The sequence below is a fragment of the Crotalus tigris genome, unplaced genomic scaffold, assembly GCF_016545835.1.
Source record: "Crotalus tigris isolate CLP2741 ecotype Arizona unplaced genomic scaffold, ASM1654583v1 scf7180000017663.5292952, whole genome shotgun sequence".
NCBI lineage: Eukaryota > Metazoa > Chordata > Lepidosauria > Squamata > Viperidae > Crotalus > Crotalus tigris.
The window spans coordinates 4,232,277-4,252,045 of NW_024096550.1; the positions used below are offsets into that span (position 1 = coordinate 4,232,277).

The 19,769-nt window shown below is 39.6% G+C and overlaps 1 protein-coding gene across 9 annotated transcripts in view; it reads right to left on the reverse strand.

Annotated features, from left to right (window-relative positions):
* PLCE1 (phospholipase C epsilon 1) overlaps positions 1-19,769 on the reverse strand; it is a 171,482-nt gene that overhangs the window by 106,301 nt on the left and 45,412 nt on the right. Inside the window, exon 1 of one of the 9 annotated variants that reach the window (XM_039336006.1) lies at positions 4,080-4,281. The exons of the other annotated variants lie outside the window; for them this stretch is intronic. The gene's annotated coding sequence lies outside the window, so the exon portion shown is untranslated. Of the gene's footprint in view, positions 1-4,079; positions 4,282-19,769 lie in introns of those variants that run through there. 9 annotated transcript variants of the gene reach the window in all.

Consider the following 19,769-nt stretch of genomic DNA (forward strand, 5'->3'; position numbering starts at 1 on the left):
GCCTGGAACTTGCAATCAAAGAACAAAATGAAGGCTTGTTTCTAAGTGTCAGAGCAATGGCAATCTATTCAATAACAGGCACTTCCATACATGGGCAAAAAACATTGTTCTCAAAGTTTCCACTCAGCAAGATAAACTTTTCCCATTGAGGCTCATCTGTATTGCTTAACTATTCCTGATTTCAATCATTTGTAGTTTTGAAAAGATGTATAAAATTAATTCTGTGAAAGATGGTGGATTGAACCCACTAACACCAAAATCCTTATTTAAGCAAAGCAATACAATTATAGCACTTAACACTTATTTCCCTAATGAGAGGAAGAAGGTTCTTCTATGACAAGTTATTCCACCCACTGTACTTTTTTTAAAAAAATAAGTTTTATTAAATATTCTAAGCTCTCTCTCTCTGTGTGTGTGTGCACACAGACACTGTAAAACACTACAATACACGGAGTTGGCAGATTCAGTTTATTTGCCCCCAGTTGAGCTATCAGCTAGCAAAAGATATAAGTAATATTCATAATTGAATAATTTGATATCACTAGAAGTTAATCATTTTATAGTATATATTATATTCAACATATAATCTCTAATAGATGCACATTTCTATTTCATTAAAATAAAGGGAATTTCAGCATTGGTATGTTATGTGATTATAACTTTTTAATACATTGAAATCTTAGAAAATATCTGAATTTGCTCTCAGTCAACAGATAAAATGTGCTTAAAATGTGTAATTAGACACTAAGAGAGTTAAAATACTACAGATAGTTTCTGCTGTGCCCAGTAACATATCAAAGGTTTATAAGAAAGCTTTTCTGAGTTTTCCCACTGGAGTTCAATGTCATATGAGGCATCACTCTCTGAATTTAAAACATCTGGCTTAGGGCCAGGAGAACAAAAATACTTTATATTAACTTCTCTTATCCTCTGGAGACTATTACAGAGCCGGGAGCTGCAAGAGAGACATCCATGAGATTTATTTTGCTTTATAAGTGTTAGTTTCAACTGAAACTTTTTGTATATGTTACAACCTGCTTGCAAAAATCCATAGACACTTCTATTACTCTAAGCTATATTGATATTAGGGATCTACCAGTACTATGACAACTCTTCAGAAACATAAAACTGAACTTCAGAGAAACATGGGTTGATGTTTTTAAATAGCTTTTTAAAATAAGTAATTGCTTATTTAAATCGACTCTCTTCCATTTTAACAGATATCAATGCAGGGACCTAATCAGACAGACACATAAAGTAGACTTAAACTACTTGTAGGAGCAGGGAGCTAATGCCCTTAATAGGGCAAAAAGAAGACTATTAAGTGCTTTACCATCCGTCTTATTATTTCTTATAAATTAGCAGAATGTGTAATGGTTACAGTAATATGTGACTTTATCTTCAGAGGAAAATTAAGAGGGCTGAGGAAGCTGAAAAAAGTTCTTGCTGTTCAAGCAATTTAAACAAACCAAGTATAGATCAGTAATGTACTACTTTTGAATGATATAGGCAGCACGATTAGTTCCTTTTGTCCTCAAAATTGATAATGGTTCTAAATTGCTGTGCCTTGTGCAACTGTAGTAATCTTCCACTATGTATGATTTCCCCTTTTATTGGACAATTGCAGGTCCACCAGCTGCAAAGTAGTGCTAAAATATTTATACGGTCCAGTAAAACTGCAACATTATTTGATATTGGAGCCTTAGCAGTGAAATAAAAACTGTTTGCAGAACTGTTGTGGAGAGCTAAATTATTCTCCTATTGTTGATTCTCAACACCATTTTATTTATACTAACTTGCTGAAAATAAGACAATTTATTTTTCCTTGAGTAAATGTTACCAGGTACCTTATTTTGTTTTCATATTAAGTATGTCATTCTCATGCAAGCCTCTGGCATCTATTCTGGATCTCTGGATTTTTCTTTTTAATTTCACAGCCCTTTGCTTTTCTCTTACTGTCTTTTTAGATATCTTAAACTTCCAATCAGAGGTAGCATTTCTCATTTTAATCAAATTTCTGGTAAGCTCAATATTTCAAACAACTTTTTGTCAAGTTTATTAGATTATAAAAAATAAAGCTTGTTTTATTAATTATATGTATTTCATACAATATAATAGAACTTATGATATCTTGTATTCTATGTCTCTGTGTGTATATATATATGTTTGTGTGTGCACATGTGTATATAGAAAGATAGATACATATGTACATATACATACATATATATATATTTGCACACACATGTATGTATGTATACACACACACACACACACACACACACAATTAATCAGTGGAACAGCCTGCCTCCAGAAGCAGTAAATCTCCAACACTGGAAGTTTTTAAGAAGAGACTGGACAGCCATTTGTCCGAAATGGTGTAGGGTTTCCTGCCTGAGCAGGGGGTTGGACTAGATGACCTCCAAGGTCCCTTCCAACTTTACTATTACATACACAGAGAGAAACTATCCTTTCTTCCAAGCACTTTAAGTTGTAGCACTCATTAAGTAGGTAGTCAAATACAATATTTAGGTTATAAGTATCATTTCTGATTGGAGGCTTTTCTGACTGCTCTTCAGTAGAAATTGAATGCTATTAACAAAACCTGACATACAAGAAAATTGGCTAAGTTTAAATCTTTTAAATCATGTATTGATTTCCACTGTGCATATAACTTGAAGGGCATTTAATCAGGTGAGTGTGTACTTACATACTCAACTAGCGGCAGTTTTACTATCTTAGAAAAAAAATATCAAACCCTAATTCTAACAGTTTTATATGCTCATTCTAACAGATTCCTTGAAATATAGTATAAAACAGTCAAAGACAGCAGAGGGGAACTGAGTATCAATACTATATTCATCCATCTCTTATATTTTCTTTTTTAAAAACAAAACCAAAATAACCTATGCGATTACTGAGATATCAATGATTGCCTTGCTCCCTTCACTTAATAGGTAAAGTTTCACAGGACAGTTGAAGTCTTTAGAAAATCCCAGTCCACAGTTTACTGACATAAAACTCAAACAAATTCAGGAACAAAACTTCACATTAAAAGCAAGGTTAATATATTCTGATACTAAATTAGGTGTACTTTGCAATCTATTTATCTGTTTATCTTATTAACACCTTCATCTTCCTAGGTAATCTACAATTGTCAGCAATGCAGCAGTGGATAAATTGAATTTAAAAAGTTTTCAAACTGTGTACACTATTCATCCTTTTGATCTTTCATGGTGATATTTGTCAATAAATTTAATATTCTTCATTTATATTGTAACCGCCACTTGCCTAGATCAAAGTAACAGAAACTTTAGCAGAGCTGTCATTCAAAGCTGACATCCAGTGAAACATTATGTGGAAAAGTTTTCTCCATTTATAAGAACTTGCACTGCTTGAAACTTGTCAACTGCATTTAAAATAGCAAGCAGTTCAATACCTCAAAACCAAATTACTCTTTTGCTGTGATGGCTTCCATTGTTAAACTACAGTATGTATTTAATAGATCCATATAAGTACAGTGAAATAAAACTTTATATTAATAAACTGCAATAAAAAATAATTGATCCTCCTTATAGAACAAAGCATTTTTTCATTTTATCAGAAATATACAATACTGAATTAATGAACAGAAACTTCTAAAAGCAGCTTTATTCTGAACTCATGTTCAACATTAGAGCAAGAGTCAACCCACAATTGTACATTTAATTCTTATCTAAATTTCTAGAATTATTAAACAATGCCTCATCAAAGGTTTCAAAAACAAGACAGTAAATTCCAAAACTGGAGTACTGTAATACAGTTACTTTCCAACAAGCATCTATAAACAAATAACATTAATCTGATTATAAACAATAAGCTGGCTTTCAAAATTCATGATCAACTGCTAAACAGTCAATACATAACAATGGGAAGCTAACAATAAATTATATACATATTTAACAAATTTTGTTTTCAGCACTAAAAGCACGGTTTCTATGAAATCATTCTGTTATTTGCAAATAGTCTTTGAAGAACATATTACCATCACGCCCGATAATAAGAAAAGTTAAATAAAATCTCTTTCAGTGAATATGCCATACCTTTTCCACTTAAGGGTCCAGAGCTCACTTATCCAGATCATATCAACTTGAACCAAAAGCTACATTGAAAAGTGGAATGCAGAAAAGCATAATACACATACAAAGTCCAAACAAGCCAACTGCACTCAGCTCTCCAGGATGACAGTTTGTTCTCGTCTCAAGAAGCTGTGCCTAAAAGCCTGTGCAGAAACTAGTAATGCAGTGCCAAATCTTAATCCCTTTGCTGAATTTCACAGGGTCCAGCCTCACTTCAGTTCCTGCAAAACCTAAACCTATTTTTCTAATGGTGATGTCTTTTAAAAGCACATTAAAAAATCTAGAAGCCTCATGGAACTGAATCTCAACACTTTTTAGCATATTTTTCTGAATATTACATGTTTACTGTTATGTTTACATATTAAAAATATGTTAGCATATTTTCTGGAGCTTACATATTTAGTCTTGGGCAAATTCAGTGTAGAAATTTAAAGAGTTGAATACATTGGTTTAGATTTATATGCTGTGAATTCTGCAAAGCATAATTTTCTGAAGAAATTTAGTATCTGACCTTCAGAGTTTAGTTGAATTGTTCTATCTATCTATCTATCTATCTATCTATCTATCTATCTATCTATCTATCTATCTATCTATCTATTTACATTAATTCTATTATTAGTATGGGTCAAAGAATTAAATATAGTTAAAACAATGGAAAGACTGTTATCCCAATTATCTTAATGAAAGAAAAAAATTCTTATGATGTAGCAAAACCATGCAAACTTACTAATATGTTTATGTCTCCTCAAAAAACTGATATGTACAGTGAGTGAATTTCAGCAGGTAATAGAAAAATAAAATCTTCCATTTCAGGAAGACAGAAACATTTCACTATTCACAACATCCAAGAATTTCATGAGATACCCATTGTAACACTCTCTCTTTCTGCTTATTTACCCCACCAAGTTGATTTCAAGATAGTTAGAAATATAAAATTACTTAATTAAAAATGACCTTGCAGTCAGTAACTTTGGCTGGATTATTGGAATGACTAAAACAGAGAGATGTGCATTCCTTATATCGAAAGTGACCAAGTATAGTTATAAAGAAAAGCACTGAACATAAGCATTTTAACTGTGCTCAACTTAAATACTATTTCCTAAAAGTTAGAGCTGATAGTTCAAAGTCATCTATATGTATATAGAAACAAACCTCTCTAAATTCAGTGGAACACCTTTCCAGCTAAATGAAGAACATGTTCTATGTGGAATAGTTAAAAGTGTTAGACTATCAGTAGGGAGACCCAGATTCAAGTCCACCCTTATCTATGAGAGCTGACGGAAAGACTTTGGGCCTGTTACTCTCTTTCAGTCTAACCCAATGTTTCGCAACCTTGGCAACTTTAAGCTATATAGACTTCAACGTCCAGAAGTCCTCAGCCACGTTGAAAAACAATTGTCTAACTTATTTCACAGAGTTAGCATTGAATGAAAAGCAGGAGGGAGGGCATAAAATAAAAGTTTTTGGAGTGGTAGGGTCTGAGGGGGGACATTTGATCTTCCTGCTTGCATTGTGTTTGTTGAAGCATATGTTTCATTTTTATATTTTTTACCCTGCAGTTATTCATTCTCTCTCTCTCTCTCTGTCTGTCTGTGTGTGTGTGTGTGTGTGTGTGTGTGTGTGTGATTGCAAGAAAGAATTTTTCCCAGTATTCCTTATGGACAATGAATAATTGTTTTGCTTCTGTCAGGCACAAAGAACCAGGAACACTTAACCTTGTGAACTCTCAAGCTTCCTCGTTCCGTTATATATTCAAGATGGACAGTGTTTAATATTTATTTGTTATGTATGTGTGGGTCTATACATATGTTATAAATAGTATGTTTAGATATGTGTCATGTATGTGTTCACTTTGAGAGCGGGCAACTAAATTCATTTTTGATGTATGCCGTTGTGCCTACAGTAAAAAATGACAATAAAGGTTATCTTATCTCATTGCTACCTATACACAAGAATCTGGTCAACTAATAGTCAAAGCTAAATTGGCGCTAGGTAAGAGTCAATGCAATTCACAGGAGACTGGACTTGAATCTCTTGCAGTTGCGCAATGACTCCAAATTGATGACACATTTAATCCCCCCTTCCAGCTCAGCCTGCTCATCTCCTACAGCTTCCTAGGATTAACATATAATTTGGCTGGTGGAGTTATATGCCATCTTTTTGTGTACATTTTCTTGGCCAACATATTTTGTTTGAGCCTTAGAAGTTCACCTTTTTGATTTTTGTGTATAATAATATGATCTGATAAGGTATGACAATTAATTGGATGGAATTTGAAGTTTGTGTAATGAATTGGAAGGAATTAAGGTTTAACATTATTATTTTTTATATCCCTTAATTAAATCAGTTATAACTATATACATATGTGTTTAAATTAGTTAGATGCTTTTTTTTTGTTGTATGGAATGGTTTGGATAAAAGAACCTTGGCTCTATGGATTGTATTAAGGATAAAAAATATATAATCATATGCATATACATATATATATATTGGAGTTGGAAAAAAAAAAAGTTCAGTCATGAGAATGTAATTTTGAAGTGCTTAAACTGATTAAGTGATTTTTGCCTATAATAATATGATCTGATAAGGTATGACAACTAATTGGATATCTGAAGTTTGACTAATGAATTGAAAAGAATTAAGGTTTAACATTGTTTTTTTTTTAATTAAGTTAGTTATCACTAGAAAAAGAAATGAATGAGATTGGTGATAAGAAGAGGGTTGAGAGAGATTAAAACTTTAATATACATGGTAGAGATACTTGAAGTGATAATTTGTTGATGTAAAACAATATTTGACTATGATAATTTTAAATTGATAAAGCTTTAAAACAGGTGGAGTAGTAACAGAAATTTAAGCTAGAAATGGAATATATTAAATCTATTATGTTATTTGTGAGAAATAGAGAGTTGATAGTGAATGTATTAAGTTGAGCTGTTTATGTATGTTTTTCATCTTGAATTTTGTTTACCCAAACACCACAATGTGTCTAAAGTACTCTTTGTTAAAAAAATTTTAAAAAATCAATAAAATATATTTTTTTAAAAAAACAAGAAGTTCACCTTTTGACAAACTTGTCAATAGTAACTTACCATCCCCACTATGGCTGCCATTTTGTAATAACCCCCAGAGTGTTTTTTTTTTTAAGCATCCAAATCCCAAACCAAACCTAGAAGAAGCAACAACTCAGTGGAAAGCTCAGCAATCACATAGAAAAGCTACGGGAGCTATATTTGAGAAGCTGGGGGAAGTAAGCTGTTCTAATACAGTTATTAGAAACTGAATAACTAAGCCTGTGGATTTTGTAAGGTCGAATCACTGGTATAGGTGAAAGACAAAATTGTTGATACAGAGAGAAATGTCCATACGCTCACAGAGAGAAGCTTCTTTTAAAATTGTAAACTATGTACATACGAAGACATTTCTTCCTCTGCTTCAAAAATATAAAACAGCAAGTTTTCACTTTTTTATATGCTGACTCATGGAAAATATCAAAAATATTAGAAGCCAGTAATGTAAAAGAAATTCAAGCTAAGAACAGTAATATAAAAAAATGCTCATACAAACGTTATCAATATAATAAAGTTTTGTGCTAGACAACAAAAACTAGAACAGAAGAAATAAGATTAAGGACATGGATTAAGAGCACCCATCTTCCACTGCCAACTTCCAATCACTTCTCACCAAATAAAAACAAACTCTTCAGCCCCAAAAAAGGTACAAAGGGAAAACACAGCACTATAATTTAACACACAATTATTTTGTGTGCAGCCAGAAGAACAGTTTAACACTGAATTGAAAAAATACATTAGTCTTGGAAAGATTTTCCTCTCTTTTTAATGTAAGGTAATTTGGGGACCACACCAGCAGAATCCTACATAGAGAATGAGTTGTTCTGAGCAATTCCTAAATGATGGATTTTTTTTCAACTACAGGTGATCCTCCTTTTAGAACAACCTGTTCAGCAACTATTCAAATTTACGATTTATGGGCCAATTCTTGTAGCTACGGCTGTCACAGCATCCTCATGGTCACGTGATGACAATTCAGATGCTTTGGCTCACAATTATGATAGTCGCAGCATCCCATGGGCAAATGATCATAATCTGCCACCTTTATTACTGGCTTCCAACAAATAAAGTCAATGGGGAAAGCTGACAGAAGGTCACAAAGGGCGACCATGCGATGTCACACTTAATGACATGCAGGATTTGCAACCAGAATTTGCTACCTGCTACCAGAATTATTGTGCAACATTGCACTATGGTGTTCAAAAACTGATCCCAATTACTGTTGTTAAGCAAGGACTATCTGGGTATTACCCAAACAAGAAGATAAGTTTGATCCCCTTTAGTAGGGAATAAGGAAAAGGATACTGGTGGAGATATGCAGGAACCATTAGGGAGACAAAAGGGACTGATGCATTCTTTAAGCCAGAGGTCCCCAACCTTTTGGGCACCAGGGATCAGTTCCGTGGAAAGAGGTTTTTCTGCAGACCTCAGGGGGCGTAGTTTCATCTGCTGCCTGCATCCTGCGGATGGGGTTTTGCGTGTTTGTGTGGACCGGTTGCTGGCATGCCATGGCCCAGGGGTTGGGGACCCCTGCTTTAAGCCTAAAGCTGCCAGATAACATTTAGAAGTAATTCAGGCAGATGGTTCCCCTATTCCCTGGAGCTGGGCTTTTCAACCTTTTCACCCATTGTACCACTTTTAGGATATGGCAACATCCGAGTACCACCAGTCGCCTAGCAAGGTGTCAAAAACTTGATGACAAAAAAAAGGAAAAAAGTGATAAAGTACAGGTAGTCCTCGACTTACAACAGTTCGTTTAGTGACTGTTCAAAGTTACAATGGCATTGAAAAAAATGCCCCCCAAGCCACAGCCGAGCAAGACACCTGCCTGCCCGCCCACCTGTCTGAGGTTTTCATTGTTGTGAGTATTTCTGTTCAGGATTGGCAGCGGGGGTGGGGTGGGGGTGTTTGGTTCCCCCCCCCCATCTGCTGGGTGGTTGCAGCAGGTTTTGGTCACTTCACATGACCCTGGGACACTGTGACTGTCATAAATATGAATTAGTTGCCAAGCATCTGAATGTAAATCACAAGACCCTGGAGATGCTGCAACATTCCAGCTGATCAGCGCTTCTTCGGGGTTCAGCAGAAGCACCAGGATCAGAGCCAAGCTCCAGCTGGAGCTGAGCTCTGACAGCCTTGCAGTTCCAGCCATCTCTCGCTCAAGCTTGTGCGGTGCTGCCACCGGTTCAGCTCATTCCCCTCCCTCGCTACCACTTTTCTAGGATGGTCGCGTACCACCTGCCAGATTCCAATGTACCACAGGTGGTACCCATACCACTGGTTGAAAAGCCCTGCCCTGGAGTATAAGGTGGTGGAGAGGTACAGCACAACCAAACTTGCAAGATTTCATCATTGCAGCTAATCTCAATAAAAGTAGTTTTCACCTTACTGTGGATTTCCTTTCCTGGCATGGTCTACCCAGGTAGTATGTCACCTTTTGATCCACCTTTTGGGCTGATTTACTCAATTTATAAATTCAGTACTACTAATGATTTATTGCTATAGTTGCTGTTGCTCAGACTTCTGTTAAAATATATTTTAATTCTATTATAACATTATCTTTTTTTCTTCTTTTTTGTAAACTGCTTTGAGGGTATCTTGGCACAGAAAGGTAGTATACAGATATTGCATTGCATGAATAAAATAGTGTCCTAAAAACATTTGGAATATAGCAAATTACAAAAAAGACCTTTCTTCTCCTGCTGTTCCTATCTCCAAAAGTATATGGAACAGATCTAATACATATAGTGATAAAAATTAAAGCACAAAATTAAATTCACAAGAAAATGAGGAATATTTTAAAGTACTAAATTAACTTAAAATATTAAATCTGGCAAATTAAAGATATCTCAATTATGCAACTAAGATAAGAAAAAAGCCTATGGTGGGATAAGGGATATTAAACCACAGAAAGTTTTTAATGGTACAGTATAGTATATCACAAAGAGATTTAAGCCACAACTTTTTTATTTTCACTAATATAAACCCCATATTCTTATTTCAAGAAAATGCTAATATTTCCCTATATAAATTTAGCTGCAAAATAAATATCTGAAAGTTAATCAAGTCTCCACCTGCTGGTCAACAAAGCTGCTTTCAGTAATACAAGATATAGAATAAAAACCCATTTTAAAAAAACTACAATTATTAGAATACATGGGAAGTGAAATATAGAAAAGATTTAGAGAATTTTAATTTTTAAAAATAAAAATAAATGCACAAATGGAAGAAGCTTCAAATATTCATTAGATACAAAGGAAAAATGTATACTGATTTCTTATTACTCTATCATTTGTTCAAATTTAATTTTAGAAACTACCTAGATTGTAATTCTGAATATATTAACCTACACATCCAACGAACTCCACAGGATTTTTTCTAGCACACATGGACAATAATTTAGAGTGATTACTGTATTTGAACAAATTTTATTTACAGGGTGTCAGATAAGGTTTGCTTCTGTCTTTTAACTAGACACAATTATATTCAGTTTTTCTCCTCTGATAATTTCTTCTGTGTTCCCCTTTATAAAAGGCAAAATAAATGTGTCAAGAATTAAGTGATGATATAATCTAATTATTGCATATTTTCAGCTATTATTCCAGAAAAAATATGAAGAAATAAAATCTGACTATAACATACATCCTAATTTGATTATTAAAATGCTAAAGTGCTTTTATGGTTCCATTCTCTATTGCTTAAACATGAAATATAGAGATATATGGGAGCTGTTTCCAATTTTCTGACACTTTGGCAAAAGCTATATCGTAATAAATGTACATATTCCAGGAGAAAAAAGCTATGCAGAAGGGATCTTTCTGTCAGTCAAGGGGAACGAATATTCAGCACAGCAGACACAAAGAACTGAAACTGCATCTTCCCAAAGACTAAAACAGCATACTGTATCTCAGGGATAAGATGTCTGGAATTATATAGGTCAGTGTTTCTCAATCTCGATAACTTTAAAATGTGTGGATTTCAACTCCCAGAATTCCTCACGCAGGCTGGAGTTGACGTCCATGTATCTTTAAGTTGCCAAGATTAAGAAAAACTGATATAGGTTATCATCACTAGGAGGACACAGTTTTACTAACAGAGAAATGGGACAGAACAACACTTTTCAGAGTCCTTTCAGGCCACAGCACACAAGAAGGCTATGTGTTCCCTGCTTCTGCCTTGTAATTCCTTCATTAGTTGATGTTACATTCATATAAATAAAACAAAGGGTTGCAGAGGTGGTCATGAAAAGACTGCATGTGATAGCCCCTCGGTAATTTTGATTGACCTTGCAAAGTTAAGATAGGTCAGACTCTGATGAGAGACCACCAGGAAATTCCAAAGCCTTAGACTTGACTGGCTGAGGAATTCTGGGAGTTGAAGTCCAAAAGTCACAAAAGGGCCAAGTTTGAAGACCCCTGCCTCAAAAGAAGGCAACAGTCAATAACTTCTACACTTGTGTCAAGAAAACTAGGTGGTTGTGTCCACGAAGTCCTATGGAATTGAACTCATATTGAACAAAGCACTAGGTTTACAAATTTAAAGTATGTTCAGACTTACAAAAAACTCAGTACAAGCCATGAAGAGATTTACCAAGCATTGTAATGATAAATAAGTAGAAAGCAGAAATTCTGGTTTGGTGCTTCTTGAGAAAGGCATTTTTATCAGGCAAAATGTTAGCTTTAGACAAAACGCATGGTGAGAGAAGCAAGAAAAAAAATTACATTTTTAAAAAGAACTTTGCTATTTATTCCCAAAGGAAAAAAAGATCAGTAAACTTGTATTTAAAACTTTTTTCATTAAGGATGAAGGAAACTCACCAGGTGCTATAAAACCTGTTGATTCCACAAGATTCTAATAGCCAAAAAAAAATAGTTAACAATTTCCAAAAGTGATTAGAAAAGGAAGTATGTAAACCCATTGTCCTTTTTGAATGCAATTTCAGCAAGACAACTTTCCTTTGTCTTCTAGAGCTGTAAATCTGAAATTGCTGTTGCATGGTCTCCTTATGAGGAGCAACTGCCAGGAGCACCTGTGGGTGATCTCAAGTCCTCTCCTTGTTCAGAGAGGAATTACAAAAGCTGGTATATTCACTGTCTCTTCATTCTACTGCAGTCGTCTTCAGTTCACCATTTCTTCTCTGGAAGAGAACCAACCCCTATTCAGAAGTACTTCAGTTCTGGAGTAACCTGACCTAGACAGCAGAAACTGGAAAATGAAGCCCTTTTGCTACCAACTCCTCCTTGGTTATAAACTAGTTTCTACCTTCCTAGAGTGATATGGGAAAATGACCTTAGTAAATCTTCAGTCTAGACATCAGTATGATAAATGAAATTTGACTCCAAAGGAAGGATGGGGATGTGAGAAAGCATCTCAGAAGAGATCCTCCCTAGCTTTGAGGAGAGTAAGAGTGAAGGAAGGGAGAGGAATTTTCAGATCTGCAACATTCTGTTAATGTAACCATACAATAAAAGTAGTCCTAATAACCCTAGTCATGCTTCCTGTCTGGACTACCTCACAAAATTGACATCAATCTTGCAGTCAAATCCTAAATCCCCTAATTATCAGTTTTGTCTTTTCTTCTGTCAGCAAAAAGTCTTGTTTTTTCCCCTGACTAAAGGAGTGTTGGCTTACCTGAACGCCTGTTCTCAGCATGATGATGAAGAATCCACCAATGGGTTATTTCAGTCCTCCTGCCCAATCAGACTAAGTTGTCAATTTGTCACGCCCCTCCTTGTCTGGGACCTCCCAGTTTCATCGACGGCATAGTCAATGACAACAGTTCGACGTTCCAGGTACCAGGAAAAAAACAACAAGTCCCCAACACAGACCTAACTGACCTCTAGAAGGGAGGGCGTGGATTCTTCATCATCATGCTGAGAACAGGAGTTCAGGTAAGCCAACGCTCCTTCTCCAGCATGATGTCTGAAGAATCCACCAATGGGACGTACCAAAGCTCCTGGAGTCCCTACGAGTGGGAGTCAGATGTGGTCTGTGAGCATGATGGTGTCACTACCTGCTGTAAAATACGTCTACCGAAAGCGGCCTCAACCAATGCAAACTTGTCCAAACGGTGATGTCTAATGAAGGGGGAAGGCGAGGACTATGTCACCGCCCTGCAAATGTCCTCAACTGAAGCTTGAGTTGTCCACGCTGCAGTTGTGGCAGTACTGTGGGTGGAGTGCGCCGTCACATGACTAGGAACAGGCAGAGCAAGAGATACGTACGTGCTTGCGATACAAGCTCTGATCCACCTACCTATGGTGGAAGCTGACACCTTTTGGCCCATCGAGGAAGGCTGAAAGAATACAAACAGGGCTTCTGACTTACGGAAAGGTGCCGTGCGCTTGATATAACAGCGCAAGGCTCTCCTTACGTCTAGTGAGTGCCACTGCCGTTCCAAGTCATGCGACGGGTGAGGACAAAAGTCTGGGAGAATAATCTCTTGTGCCCTATGGAACATTGTGTTTATTTTTGGAATAAACGAGGGATCTAACCTAAGAACCATTCTGTCCTCATGAAACGTGCACAGGTCCTTCCTGATAGATAAGGCAGCCAATTCCGATATTCATCTGGCAGAATTGCTATCAGGAAGGAAACCTTAAGTGACAGGTACCGCAAGGAACATGTTCTAAGTGGTTCAAAGGGAGAAGAGGTTAGTGCCTGTAGAACCCGGGGTAGGTCCCAAGAGGGATACCTATGAACCACAGGGGGTCTACTATTAGTGACTCCTTTGAGGAAAGACCGGATGGTAGGGTGTCGAGACAAGGACTCTGAAGAGTCCCAGGAAAGTACCGTGGAAAAGGCCACTAGATGTCTACAGATAGTGTTGGACGACAACCCCTTGCTGATACCCTCCAGTAAGTATTCTAACATCTTGGGAATGGTTACCTGTGACAGACTCACGTGATTCTTGTTGCACTAGAGACAGAAGTTCCTCTACGTATGGTCATAAATACGATTAGTAGCCGGTCTTCTGGCAGCCTGAATCATATTGATCACCCCTGACGAATATGATTCCCGAGTCAGGGTGTGGCGTTCAAGTGCCAGGCAGTCAATTGAAGCCACTGGGGGTTTGGATGTTGAAGATCCCCCTGCGTCAACCATATGCAGTTGTCTGGAATCTTCCACAGGTCTGAGACAGAGAGGCTTACCAGGTCTGCGAACCATGGTCTTCTAGGCCAGTGAGGGGCAATAAAGATTACCTCCGCCTGCTCCTCCAGGATCTTTCTTATAACTGCTGGAAGCAGAGGCAGTGGGGGAAAGGCATATAAGAGGCCTTGCGGCCATTGGCTGCGTAGGGCATCCACCCCCTCCACTCCCTGAGAGGGCAACTGAGAAAAAAATCTGGGCAGCTGGGTGTTCCCTGGCGAGGCGATTGGACGACCAAATCTGTCCAAGATCTCCCTGAAGATATCCGGGTGTAACTTCCACTCTGAATGGTCCACTATGGACCTGCTGAGGAAGTCTGCCTGTCGATTCGCCTCTCCCGAGATGTGCTCGGCCCTGATGGAAAGCAGGTTGCTCTTTGCCCAATGCTCGAGCCTCCGTCATGAGGGACTTGGACCAGGTGCCCCCTTGCCAATTCACATGAGCTTTTGCAGCCATGATGTCCGTCAGGACCAGCACATGTTGCCCCTTGACTACTGAATGAAAATGTTTGAGAGCTAGGTGGATCGCTCTGAGCTCCAACCAATTTATGCTGTGTCTCAGGTCTGTCTGTGACCACTGACCCTGAGCCATCTGGGTTTGGAGGTGTGCATCCCAACCGAAGAGACTTGTGTCCGTGGTCAAGCTGATGCGACTGGACTCTTTGAATAGAGTCCCCCTGTGAATGGCTGAGGATGCCCACCAGCCTAGGGAGAGACCCACCTGCCGCAGGATGCGCGCCAACTGGTTGGAGGTACTGGTATGTTGTCTCTGATACGGGAGCAGAAACCACTGGAGAGCCCAAGCATGCAGTCGGGCCCAAGGCACTATCGCTATGCAGGATATCAACTTTCCCAGGAGTTGAGAAAGAAGAGCCAATGAAAAAGTCTTGCTCCTGCATACCCTGAGTGCCAGGTCTCTGATGCTCCTGTGTCTCTCCTCTGACAAATACACGTGACAAGATTCCGTGTCTATTACCGCACCCAGATATAACAGGCGGGTCGAGGGAGTAGTCTGGCTCTTTTTGAAATTTATTAAGAACCCGTGGTTCTGTAGGGTCCTGATTGTGAGCGCCAAATCCGACTGGGCGGTTGAGACTGATTGAGACTGAATCAGTATGTCGTCCAGATAGCACTGGACGCGCACTGGGACCAACCTTAAATGAGCTGCCAGCACTGCCAGGATCTTGGTGAAGACCCTGGGAGCAGAGGAGAATGGGAGAGCCCTGTACTGAAAGTGGCGGTTGAGATAGCAAAACCACAGGTACCTGCAATGTTCCGGGAGGATGGGAATGTGCAGGTATGCCTCTTTTAGATCTATTGATGTCAACAGGTCCCCTGGCCTGATACTGCTGAGGATGGAATGTAACGTCTGCATCTTGAACCTCCGGTATTGTAGGTGGAGGTTCAGCTCCTTGAAGTCAAGGATTGCTCTCCATCCCCCTGAAGATTTTGGGACTACAAATAGGATGGAGTAATACCACAATCCCTGCTGTTTCAGGGGGACCTCCTCTATGGCCTTGATGTCCAGTAAGTGATGAATGGCGTCCTCCATGAGCCCTCTTTTTATCGGGTTTCTCATGGCTGGGCAAGAGACAAAGTGGTCTATTGGCGTGGATTTGAACTCCAGGGACAGGCCTTCCCTTATGGTGCGCAGAACCTAGGAGTCTGTGGTCGTGCTTTCCCATTGGCGGATAAAAACAGTAAGTCTGCCGCCAATGGGGGGAGTCCCCTCTGAATCACTTGGCACGACGGAAGGGGTGACCCCCTCTGTCACAAAAGGAAGGTTTATTCTGGGTTTGGTACCAGGATCTGTCCCTATAGCTCGCCCTGTCAAAGGAGCGCTCTGTCTTAGGAGCTGGGGGCCGGTAGAATTGCTCCGGCTCTGTTGTGGTTCCAGTCCAAAAGGACTGACGGCGACTGTAAGGGAGGAAACACCTGTTAGTTCTCCTAGCCAAATGAGAAATGACCTTCTGTTTTTGCTTGTTTTCAACGAGATATGGAGTTAATGCCTCCCCAAATAATCTGCTACCTATGAAGGCGGAGGTGACCACACGCCACTTGTGTTTGCTCTCAGCCCTCCAGTTTTTAAGCCATTGTAGCCCCCGAGCAACTACGCTGGAAGCCATTGCCCAGGATGAGTGTTTGGCCAAGTACAGGGAGACATCCGCCATATATTCAGATGTGACTATGAGTTTGGTCAGATCCTGATGTATCCTGACCTCCTCCAATGGAATTCTATCCTGCAATTGTCTGAGCCAGGTAATGGATATCCTGGCAAAAAAAGAGGTGGAAGTTGCCACCTTTGCTGCTCACGCCGATGCCAGGTGAACTTTGCGTAAGGCAAGTTCAGATTTTTTATCCTCCCCCTTAAGGATGTCTGAAACATCTGCCGGAAGACTAGTTGCAGAGAAAAGTGGGGCTAATGATTCATCCACCTTAGGTACCTCAAATAAGTCTGTCAAATTCTTTGCCATGTCCACAATATTGCGCTCAGACGCCCCCTGGGATGACTGAGCTGCCGGTGATTCCCATTGTCCCTGAATGTTCTTCAGGAATAAGGGGGGACATGGGATTTGAGGTGTTTGGCTACTGGCTCAGCGAACCAAGGGATTGGTGTCTTGACCTCAGGAAGGCTGTGGGGAAGGAGCCGGATCGGAGGAGAGCTTACCCGCTGTGCAGGCCCTGCGCAGCAAGGAGAGAAATAGAGATGCATTGAAGAGCTCCGCCATGGGCTGAGATTCATGTGTAGGCTCCTCGCAATCTGACCAGCGGTCCACACCTTCGTCATAATCCAAGACATTGGAAGACTCGGATTCAGGAGAATGGGATGGGGAAACCATACCTGAACGATCCAAAGGAGATCGTGAAGAGGAAGCTGGCACAGAAGAAGGCCCTGGAATTGGGGACGCTTGATGGTGACCCAATGATGCCATGGCTTGGAGCACCGCCTGCGATATCCACGATTGGAGCTGGTCTGAAAAAGATGGCTCTAGCACAGGCCGTAACCCTGCAGCTGTCGGTGTGAATGTTGCAGAGGGTGCTGTTGACGGGCTGGGTAGATCAAGGTCCTCCCCAAACAGGGGTGGTCCCGCCTGACCAAAGGTCTGAGTTGAGACCTGCTGAAGTACAATCTCAGGAGACCAAGCTCTCAATGTTGACGGTAGATGTGCTCTAGATGTGGACGGTAGATGGAAGATGGTGCGGAGATGGGAGGTGTATGACCATGTTGTGCTGACAAGCGTTGGGCCCGGGAGAATTGCTTCTCCAGGGCTCTATGTGTTCGGTCGGCCTACCTATCACTTGCCTTGCCAGCCTTTCTGCCATATTTAGATTTGGCTTTGGCCTTACCTTTAGGCTCCTCAGAAACCGGCTCAGCTTGGACGGGGATGTTGTCTGTGTCCAAAGGCTGTGGCTCAGTGGGTTCTGTCATGTCGATCGAGATGCACCCCAGACAAGACTCTGGAACTGACTCGCTCTGCAAGAGACATCAGGAGCCCTCCCGAAGAGGGACTGACTGCATGTGGATAAGCGTGAGCCGGCCCACTGGCAAACCTGGGCTCATGCTGGGCGCTCTGAAGTACTCGTCACCAAGGCACAGGGCAATCCGTATACCAGGCCTGAGGTCAAAATGGTGAAGAAATCACACGTGTCTCACAATTGTGGCAATGGTCAGGATCTTGTAAGCAACCACTAGATGCACAGTGGCAGATACTCAGGCAAAGTATGGCGAGCAGGGCCTGATGGATTGTCGCTTCAGCAGTGATTTCACGCAAATTGTTGATTTGATGTCATCAAATGGAACAGTAGATCCTGAAACTAAAGCTCAATTGCAAATTTAGTTTAATAAAGATCTAATTACGAATAGATATGTTATATGTAGATATATCAGTTACAACTGTGAATAAAATCTAACTGCAGCAATCACAAAATGGCGTCCTAGCCTGTGAGACAATTCTGGGCATTGCCCTATGGCACTACAAGCTAACAAAATGGCGGAAGCCTCGAATCCAGAGGGGGGGAGGGGAGGAAGAAAAGATAATTTTACAACCAGGCTTTGAATGCTACAACGCCATAAATTGCAATTTCAAATTTATTTCAACGTTGAAATTATTGACTAAGCAAGTCGCGCCTAACAGCAGTTAGGCGCGATCAGTTTGCTGCTCCTAAATGGGGCCTCGGTCCCCTTAGCAGCAGCCGGAAAAAAAGCATTTTAAAGTTAATGAAAACGTCCCCCGCAGCACACTCCGAGCGGCTTGCAGCTCTCATTGTTAGACCGAAGGGCCTTCGATGAAGAGCTGTAGGCCAGAGGACTCAAAATGGCAGCCGTTAAGAAGAAGCTCAAACCGGGCCCGGTTAGGGAGGAGGCCACGTGGCCTCAAAATGACGGCTGCTAGAAAGAACTGAGTCTGCTGCTAGGAGAGTGGGAAGAACTCAGTCCCCTTTCAATTTAAAAAGAAAGAAAGAAAAACCCAGAAGGCTGCTGAGTTTGGGAAAAAGCCACCCCCCCCCCTTATGTGGTGAATACCTGAAGGAAAGGGAAAAGGGTCAGACCTCCCAGAGAAGGGAACAACCAGAATTATAAATCTCCTATTCTCCAGGAAGAATCCACCAATGGTTTATTAATATCTAGTCTGACCTGCTATCCAAATGAAGAGAGAGTCAATTTATCATGTCCTCATGGGCGAAAGACTAAGCTGAAACTGGGAGGTCCCAGACAAGGAGGGACGTGACAAATTGACAACTTAGTCTGATTGGGCAGGAGGACTGAAATAACCCACTGGTGGATTCTTCAGTCATCATGCTGGAGAACGATCAGCTCTGCTATTCCTACAAGCTTCTTTAGTTTCATAATCTAATTCTCTAATGGTGATATTTTGTTATTCTTCTATCTTTTCAGCTTCCACAAACTTTTTCTAAATTTCTATACTGAATGATAGCTTTGATTGTGCAAATAACAGGGTTTTTCAAACTTCAAAATGATGGCAGTGGCATTCTGGAAATTGAACTCCACATGTCTTAAAGTTATCAAATTTGAAAAACACTGGATTAAGATACCCCTTTAGTATTTCACTATACAGGCTGTCCTTGACTTGCAAGGATTCTTGTGGCCAACATATTTCTTTACTTTAGGTGTAGAATGTCCATTCTTACAATGCCTAAATTTCCAACACTATAAAAGTATTCATATACTTATATTACAATGTTGTGCTGGAAGAAGGAAATGGAAGTATGTGTTTCTGTCTTAAATGAGCTGGACAAAGAGATGGGTTTAAACAGTATTTTGATTACAGTTTAAAACATAAAGCATGATGATTGCTGATCCCAGCTGGTTTGGATGGAAACAAGAAACTGTTTACTTTAAATAGAAACAGATGCTTCTGATCACCTTGGATCCAAGCCAGAAAGTAGAGGAGAGCATATTTATACAGAAGGCA